Source organism: Gavialis gangeticus, unplaced genomic scaffold, assembly GCF_001723915.1.
Source record: "Gavialis gangeticus isolate Ggan-Ray unplaced genomic scaffold, GavGan_comp1, whole genome shotgun sequence".
Taxonomy (NCBI): Eukaryota; Metazoa; Chordata; order Crocodylia; family Gavialidae; genus Gavialis; species Gavialis gangeticus.
The window spans coordinates 5,352,311-5,362,193 of NW_017729025.1; the positions used below are offsets into that span (position 1 = coordinate 5,352,311).

Below are 9,883 nucleotides of genomic sequence, written 5' to 3' on the forward strand. Positions count from 1 at the left end.
TGGTTGCCCTTGAGCATCATCCCTGAAGCCAGCCCATTGCAGATGTGCTCCTTGATGATCTTCTCAAAGCATTTCCCTAGGAAACTGTTTGAGAAGATCATCAAAGAGCACATGTGCAAAAAATTATTTTTGTGGCTTCCAGACTCTGCTTACCTGATTGTCAACAATGATAGCCAACAGGTCTGTGGTTTTGATGCTTGCAAGCAACACTCTTCTGTAGCTTATATACAGGCCCATATGCAGTGAAATGGGATGCCTACAGATGTTCAGGGGAGGCTATCTAACTCATGGCGTTTTACACGAAGCACCATAAGTTAGAGTGCCCAGTGAAGCCAACAGACATTCACCTGCTGGGTTTAGGGGCTCGATCCTGCCTGAACCATCCCAGGCTAGCAGCCTCTCTCCCCACCCTTAGCCCCAGCCTCTTGACAGTGGCAGCATGCAGCTGCCAGCTGGGCTTTGCAAAAAGTAACCCTGAAGAGAACCTAGAAGTTCCCTAAAGCACTCTGCCCTAGAGTCCCTTCAGCAAATAACTGATTTATCGAGGGTTAATTTGCCATGTGATCAGCCATTTTACAAGTGCTTTGCAGCTGTGAGCATCTGTTAATGTCCCAATTGTAGAGCATTTTCAAGGGCCAGTTCATGCAAAAAAAAAGTAACTAATTTAAGCACCTATGTTGTCTCCAAAGCATGATATATTTATTTCTGCTGAGAGAGAGAGACAGCACACAGGAAAGTAGAATTAAAAGAAGAAAGACCATTCTGCATAGTCTCTTACCTCTTCTTAGCAGTCCCTTCTAACCCATGAGTAGATGTAGCTAAGCTTTGGTACCTCCCGTTCTCATAGATTTCATAGACATTAGGGCTGGAAGGGACTTTGCAAGATCATCAGGTCCAGCCCCCTGCCCAAGGGCAAGAAGTCAGCTGGGGTCAGATGACCCAGCAAGGTGAGCGTCCAGGCATTTCTTGAATGTATCCAGAGTAGGTGCTTGCACCACTTCTGGGTGGAGTCTTTTTCAGACTGTGGGGATTTGAAAGGTAAAGAAGTTTTTCCTTATGTCCAGTCTAAAATGGTTTTCCAGCAGTTTGTGACCATTAGACCTCATCTTCCCTTGGGGTGCCCTGGTGAACAGATATTCTCCCAGTTCCTGATGCACACCCCGATGTACATATAGGCAGCCACCGAGTCCCCCCGAGCCTTCTCTTCTCCAGGCTAAAGAGTCCCATGGCTCTCAGCCTCTCCCCATAAGGCTTGTTCTCTTGACCTTCGATCATGCACGTGGCTCTCCTCAGGACTGTCTCAAGCTTCTCCACATCCTTTCTAAAGAGCCAGGAATTGGATGCAGTACTCCAGCTGCAGCCTCACCAAGCCCAGGTGAAGCCAGGGGATGACTTTTGGGTCTTCTTTGAGATGCATTGGTAGATGCAAGCCAGAGTTGATTTGCTTTGCTGGCTGTGGCATCGCGTTGGTGAGAGGAGCCTATTTTACAGCCTTCGTGCAGACTCCCATCTCTGTCAGCCTGCAGCAGCTGACATCTCTCCCCTCTCCTTTTCTGTAAGGCGGACTTTTTAATAAATCAGTATCTTCTGAGCCAGGCTTGGATTCAAGGGATGTGCACCATGGCTACAAACTCAATGATTTTGTTTCAGTGTTTTGCAGGATGTTTTGTCTGTTAGCCATCATTTTATGTCCCCTGCTTGGTTTCTACACTAATACTTGTAGCAATCAAACACACACACCAAAGCATGCAGAATATTCATACAACAACATTTGGGAATTTCCCAGTTCTCCACAGCTCCCTTTATGTTGCATCATACGTATATCCAGCAAAGGGAGGAACACTTTAGAGCATATATGTATTTATGCCAGTAATTCTGTTTAGTGGACCCCCCCCGAATATTTTAGTATTAATTTGCATAATTGCTTGCCTTTTAGTACCTTGATGTCTGGGTACAAGGAGAACTCTTGATGTTTTGTTTGATTTTTTTGTATTATTGCAAATCATAGATTTTTAGGACTGTTTCGATCATCTAGGCTAAACTCCAGCATAACACAGGCCATCAAACATCACTCAGAAGTTGCTGCCTCAGTTATCAATGCAAATTTATGATGTATCAGGAAGTAAATTCTCTCCAGAGAGATGTTAAAGCATGGTAATTGAGTCCACTTCATTTTAAGCTACATGAATTGTCTGTCTGTTTTTCCTCACTCTTTGTTCTTAACCATATAAAGGTACATTTGGGTTCCAGCAGTCCAGTGCCATTCACATCAGTATCGCTTTGCTTGATGAATATATCCTCTTTGGACCACGTTCTGATCCTCTGACTGGCAACGAGTGTTCTTTACTTTACAAACTCAATTTACTGTGTGATGAGACTGAAGTTTTTAGGGTAGGGGAAAAGGTTAGAGTTTATGAAGGATGAGTAACTTTTTCTGTAGAGCAATAGGGCTAAGTACAAACAGTCAAAAAGCATGAAGCTGAATCAATTCAATCTTTGCAGATTATCTAAACTGCCTAGATTGAACCGGTAAGCAAGTGAACAGACGTTCACTTTTGATTCTGGAAATGCAGCCATATGCCTGCAGTGGCCCAGGCCAGAAGCCGGGGGGCGCTAGAGCACACCTCCCTGCTGGGCTGCAGCAGACAGCTTGGGCCACGGCTAGCCCACCCATGCTGTGGGGGAGGGGGAAAGGTTGCAGGGGAGGTGCAAAGCATCCTGGGATGCTGGGGGACTGTGAGTTAACTTAAACCTGGAGGGAATCTGGGGCAGAAATTAACCTAAATTAGTTACGTCTGATACTACATCCATCTAGGTTTATCTTAAATCATTTTGAAAGTGGTTTATGTGCACAGAACCTTTGTTGTGTTACACATTTTAGCCCATTTCCTACCACTGATATGGGTGTATGTGTCATTTCTGTCCCTAGCCTAGGTAACAAGAATCATTTGGCTATTTTGATGCAAAGTTGTCAGATAATATTGCCCCCTTCTTAAATATTCAGGTTATATGGTGTATAATAATTCATTTTTTCTTGTTCTGGTTTTATGATTTCTGAAGGATGCGATGCAGTTATAACCCCATCTCTGCTAGAACCTACTCTTCACTCTTCTTTAAACCTGCTGAAACAAAAATAAATAAAATTTGTAAAAAAAAAAAAATTGTTGACATTGAATAATGTCAGAAATAATGGACCAGCTCAAGTTCTTCCCATTGAAAGAATCATATGAATGCCCAGTGTGAATAAACAGTGTTTTTAATAACTGGTAGGTAGATTTTGTACATGGTTGTTTGAACTTCATGTAGTTTGGAAATGCAAGATGATTTTGCAAGCTATCAGTGCTTTTTTCCAAGCTGCATTCACTTTTTCCCTTCCACCTTGATAAGATGACAGTGCATTTGCCAGATCTCATTCATACGCAGAGAAATAATCTTATGCTAATTGGATATCAAGAGGGCCTTACAATTATTCCAAACAATTTAATCAATCCTGTCTTATTTCTGTCTTCTGGGAGCAGATCCAAAAATAAAGCTGGTTTGAAGTAGCTACTCTGCACCCACCGAACTGCATTGTAAATTCATAGCAGCCAGAATTTCGTCAGGATTCCAGCCATGGTTTCAAAGCTAATTCGTTTAAGAGCAAAGTGGCATTCGCTATCTAATTAACAAACAGTTCAATCCACTCTACAACATTGGTGCTGTTGCTACAGGGAGTTCTCTTAAATCCTTATCGTGCACCTTGCCTTTTCAGTCCGGAAGCCAGAAGAAGGAGCATTGTCAATGCAGTATTCAGAGCCATAAAGCCACTCCTTTATCTCCTATAAATCCTGCCTTAAGACTCACCTCAGCTGTGATACCTACTAAAGCTCCACAGCAGACCACTACTAGGCCATCAGGCAGCTGTGGCTGCTGCTTATCAAGTGATCAGTATTACCTCTCTCCCTGTTTCTCTACAATTCATCTCGTTATCTCTTCCACCTGCTACTTTTTACCTAAGAAGATCAGGGCAAGAGCTATTTTTTTTTTTATTTTGTTCTGGGCACAGCGGGGTTCTGGTCCACGATTGGCACTCGTACCGTCACGCCAGCAAGGAGCGTTTCTTAAATTTCTTGAAATGACTTTGAGGTCCCTGAAACTGTTAACCCAGGTTTGGCTCCATTTGCTCAGCTCTAACATCATCTCTTGCCTCTCCCTCTGCAGCCTGCACTAGCACAAGGCTTTGCAGTAAGCTAGGGTCTGAGTGGGCGGCACAATGGCCCGTCAATTGTGCTGCGTGGCCTAGGATTGAAGTCCATCACTCATGACTCCAAAACCTAGTGTCCTGCCCTGAGATCAACGTGGCCATCTCTACCAGCACAGAGGAAATCTGTTTCTACAATGTGAGCAGTGAAGATCTATAGGATATGTGGCCATGACCATAACATCATGCTGTCTGAATTTTAGCACGTGTTTTCATGCAAACAACAGCACCCCGCAGCACTGAAAGGGACCGGGATCTCTGGTGACCTGTGGTCATATAGTAGAGGTTACCAGGCATTGCAAGACCTGGAAACTTACTGGAGCACTGGAAAAGCAAGCTGAGACCTTTGAAGTGTGGTGCTTTAGAAGACGGCTATGCAAACCCTACACTATGCACAGAACAAATCGATCTGTGAGAGATCAAATCTGACAAGAAGTCAGCAAATATGAACCCTTACTTGAAATCATAAGAAGAACGATGCTGTGGTTTGGATGTAACAAAAAGGCCTGGCACCTTTATCAACACCATCCTGCAGGGTGCAGTGGATGGACGAAAGAGAGGAGGAAGACCTTTTCCTCTTTCAAGTTTCAACTTTCAAGTTGCAGCAAAGGAAATTTAGGTTGGATATTAGGAAAAGCTTTCTCACCAGGAGAGTAGTAAAACACTGGAACAGGCTACACAGAGAGTTGGTGGACTCCCCATCCCTGGAAGTTTTTAAGGCTGAGCTTGACAAAGCTGTGCCTGGGATGATGTAGGTGGGGCTGGTCCTGCTTTGAGCAGGGGTTGGACTAGATGTGACCTCCTGAGCTCCCTTCAACCTTCATTGTCTATCATTCTGTGCCTCTGTAACCTAGGACAAGCTGGATCACCAACATCAAAAATGTAGCCTGCTCGGGGCAGAGTCTGGATATGTTTGGTCAAGCTAGTTGAGCTGACCAATTTTACTTTTGTTGCTGGCTTTGGCCAAGGACCCGCTGTTCAGAGTCCTAGCCTCTGATGCAGCCAGGCTAGTAGATGATACCCAGAGGCCACCCAGACTTGTTAGCTATGCAACACAAACAAATAAGTTAAACAACTAAACTAGTATTTAGCTGTCTTCCAGTGGTTCCTCCAGGCTTCACTTTCTAGTTGCCTCTTATCTTTCAGAGGCTTTGCAGAGCCTGCAGGCTTGTGCAACAAAGCAAATGATCAAGCAAACCAACAAGCAAAGAAGAGCCCTGCTCCAGGCTCTCCCTGTGGCTGCTGAACCCCTGGCAACTCCAGATAGCCTGCTCCCTGGCCAGGTGCAGGCTGCTTTCAGTGTCTCTTATCCTTCCCGCTCTGGGCTCACATGGCTAAAACCCTCTCTCACTCCCCACACCTGTGTCAGCTCTCTTCCTGAAGGACTCGCTACGTCCTGTGACCTGGTTTCCCAGCCTCTGGTGAGTTCTCCCAGGTCTGGGGTGGGTGCGTACAGGTGCTTCTGGGGTGTGGGGCTCTTCAGACTCCCCCGAACAAAAGACTAGATGAGATTAAAACTAACATTATACGAGGACTACCAAAGACCTGGAGAATGGAAGAAAGTTATTGCCACATCAGAGGTGCCCCAATAATCGGTGCAGCCTTGGACTTGACTTGACTTGAGCAGACATTGGCAATCGGTGGTAAAACAGATGTTGGCAGCCTACGGCCAGTGGGCTGGATTCACCTCTCAGAGTCTTTGGATCTAGCTTGCAGAGCCTTGGCCTGGGTGGCAGGAGGCTTTACCCATCATGCACCATGTCACAGCTAAGGGCGAGGGGCTTTAGTAGCAGGGAGGTCTTCCCATGATGCAACATACTCGGGCAGCCTGGAGAAGTGGCAGAGGTGGTCGGGTCCTAGTGCCCTCCTCACCTAAAACCTGAGCTGGGTTATTCCAGCCTCCTGATCTATTGGGATGCTAGGTCATTGTCGGCCAGTAGCATCACTTCGATGCTCTATATATTGAGGCCAAAAGCATGGGTCTTTGGCCCTGTGAACTAGAGCAGTTGTTTCTGACCTGTGGTCCATGATCCCTGACGTTCTGCAGACTGTCTAGGAGGTCCCCAAAAGATGACTATGAACAATCAAATGCATGTAAATACCCACACTTACCATTCAGAGGAGTCTGCACCTCCATTCTAAATTTTTTAGGGGTCCTTAAATGAAAAAAGTTTAAAACCACTGAAGTAGAGGGCCGATAATGGACTATCTGAGAATATGAGTCACTGATTCTATCCCATTTTTAGCCGAAGACATTAAAAACCAATACATCAAGAGGTGGATCCATAGAGACATGTTCATAATTCACTTTGTTGTATTGTTGGTTATTCTCAAATTCAGATGCTTTGTCTTTTACCAAAGTAAATGCTTGTCCAGGGAGGAATCCGTTATTGGAGCATAGCTCTATGTAGCTTAGATGAGTGGTTTGTGGGCCACGTGGTGCCCACAAGACTGGTGCTTGCTGTCACAGGACACGGTGCCTCCCACAGATACTTGTTTCTTCAGCTTGACAGGCCAAGCAGAGTGTGATGCTGCTGGCAGCACATTACTTGCTCAGTATTGCTGCCCATGGGCTGGCAAAGGCTGGGACTGCTGGTCAAGCTGAATGAACAAGCGGAGCGCGGTGATTTATTTGGAATTTTTCCTCAAACCCTAGCAGTGTTATCAATAGACAAAATAGCACCTCTCTCTCTCTGCACAGCTTTCAAAGTGGACCCCAACTCTTTACTGTCCTGTTGCTTGACCCATGGATTTGCTAAAGTCGCATCTCTTGTGTGCCTTTTGTATTAAATTCATTTTTAGTCTGCAGAGATGCACTAGTCGTCCGTGACTCTTGCAGTTATATTGATGTGTTGTGTGTGGCACTACAACCCAGGAGTGAAATGATGGAAAGCCATACCCTATGGGCCTCAAATGAACAGTCCCACTGAAAGCTTTCCAGTTAACATGTCTGCAAGATAATACTCAAAGACCAAGGGATCGGAGTCTGACCTTTCCTCTAGCCATGCTCCATTTCTTTTAGTTCCCTTCAGATGATTCCTGAAGTGTAACTCCCAGTTCTGGCTCAAAGCATCATGGGCTGGTTAAGTTGCATTGCTTAGAGCAAGTTTTATTGTCACAGCCTTTTGAAAAGCCGGAGGAGCTGCATGGCTGTGTCTGACACATCAGCTCATCACATTTTCACTACAGCGCTTCCTTCATTCCAGCCTGAGAAATGTTGGTGAGGAAATGTCAAGTGTTTAACATTTCTAATGCTACACATAATATGTTCAGTCTGTTAAATTTCCTTCCCCTGTCAGGACAAATATTACATGTCGGGAATAATCACTCTCCCCAGGTCAGTTTTAGAATAGTTAATATGTCTGGAATAGTTAATATTAGGGACTGGAATTATTGTAGCTATGAGCAAAAGCTTTATACTAATTCACTGGATGCCAATAAAACACATGAAGAATGAAGGTGAATTCTAAATCAAGGCCCATGTACCCTACAGCCTAGTTTATAAAAGGTCTGAACTCTTTGCGGGCAAGCCGGACTCTGAGGGAGCCGCTGCAGGTCTGTATGGAGCTAGGGTCCATTAAGCATTGTGAGAATGCTAAATTTAAAATACAGAGTGAGATTGTGGAGTGGGTGATTTGAATTATCTTTGAAATTAACTTATTTCCTTATGAAGGCACGCATACAAACTACCTGTAAATCTTTGCTGCCTGTACCAGAGTTTCCCTAAAGAAGATTTGATTATGAGCTTGACTATAAGTTATTAGCTTTCATGTAAGGCTAAATGAATGTTGCAGGCTATAAACTGACGATATAAGTTACAAGCTCTCGTGTAAGTTTTAATGAGTCTTGCCGTAATGTTTATACCTTTCCCAAGGACAAGGGAAAAACTTCTTACCGTGTCATCAACTGTGACAGCCTCGTGTCCCACCTACACGTTTGAAAATAAGACAGCGGCAACTTTTTACACTTGATGTCTTCACTTTGATGCTGAAAAGCTTGAAAATTATTCTGTGTCCCTGTTACCCACGTTGTCTTTTCGCTTCCATGCAGAAGTGTGGCACTGGCTTTTACTCCGGCGGAGCCCGTGCCGTCGTTCCAGGGTCTCAGCCCAGCGGTGGAGAAGAAGAGACTCGTAGTCTTAGGGGTACTGCACATCCTCCTACCCTGTTCCTTCTGCTTCTCAACCTTTTTAAGCTCAATATCCCCTTGTTAGACTCAAGGCAACACTCAGCTCTTTGCTTTCACTTGTTATTTAACTACAGAAATATATTAGAGTACTTCTTGTGTTGCGAGGAATTCAGAAAGACCACCACAGGCCCAAGTCTTATGAACACTATCAATCTGAAATCTCTGGGTTCATTTTAATTGTAGTTGCATACCTAACAGTGCCAACACTACCTGTTACCCCTTTAATGGATATGCAGCACCTGGTTGGGAATCGCTACAGACTCCACGCAGGAGACCTACAGGGCCCAAATGCATGACCTCTCCTATTTTACATCTTATTCCTCAGGATTATTTCCTCTGAGCTCATCTATATGAGATACTAAATGCACAGTAGACTAATTCTACTGTGAATTAGTACAGCATGGCAAAAGCCGTGCTATTGCACTAATGTGCAATAGAATTAGTCTACTGAACATTAGCGTCACTAAAAAGATGTGTGCTGATGCTAATGCAGAGTAGTATCACTTACTGCATATTTAGTTAGTGCCTGTTACTACAGGTGCTAAATTTAATGCGCACTAATGGCACATTAAAGCACATGTAGACATGCCTGCTGAGGGTTAAAGAGAAGTCCCTCATTGGACCTGCATTGCCTGAGAGCTGGTGTAGGACGTACGAAGAGAAGTAGCATAATTGAGCCAGGAGGATGATGATGATCAGGGCACCAGCCCCTGGTATTGAGTCAGGGAGGATGCCAGGAGGAAGCTGCACCATGTTGGGGGAGCTTGCTTGCTTCCCCCCTCTCCCCGTGCACTCCAGGTACACCCCTGAGTGCAGTGGGAACTGGCAGAGGTCATTGCAGGACCCCTGGCATGGCTTTATGAGCACTCATGGTGCTCTGGTGAGGTGCCAGAGGACTGGGAAAGGGCTCATGTGGTCCCCATTTTCAAAAAAGGGAGGAAGGAGGACCCAGGAAATTATAGGCCCATTAGTCTTACCTCAGTCCTGGGAAAGCTCTTTGAGAAAATTATCCAGGAGCACATCTGCAAGGGATCTGCATGGGAGGTTATGCTTCAGGGCAATCAACACAGGTTCATTTGAGGCAGGTTCTGTCAGACCAACCTGGGGCCTTCTACAACCAGGTCACAAAAGCCCTGAGCTCAGGTAACTATAGGTAACTCAGGACCCGGGTAACTATAGGCCCGTCAGTCTTACCTCAATCCTGGGGAAACTCTTTGAGAAGATCATCAAGGAGCACATTTGTGATGGGCCGGCATCAGAAATGATGCTCACGGGCAATCAGCATGGATTCATTAGGGGGAGATCATGTCAGACCAACCTGATTGCCTTCTACGATCAGGTCACTAAGGCCATGGATGCAGGTGTCGCGGTGGATGTAGTCTTTCTGGACTTCAGCAAGGCCTTTGACACTGTCTCTCACCCCATCCTAGTTAAAAAACTAGGCGACTGTGGCAT

At 45.1% G+C, this 9,883-nt stretch overlaps 1 protein-coding gene across 1 annotated transcript in view; it reads left to right on the top strand.

Moving 5' to 3' along the window:
• Positions 1–9,883, top strand: part of MDGA2 (MAM domain containing glycosylphosphatidylinositol anchor 2) — a 557,209-nt gene that overhangs the window by 390,563 nt on the left and 156,763 nt on the right. The gene's annotated exons all lie outside the window — the stretch shown is intronic.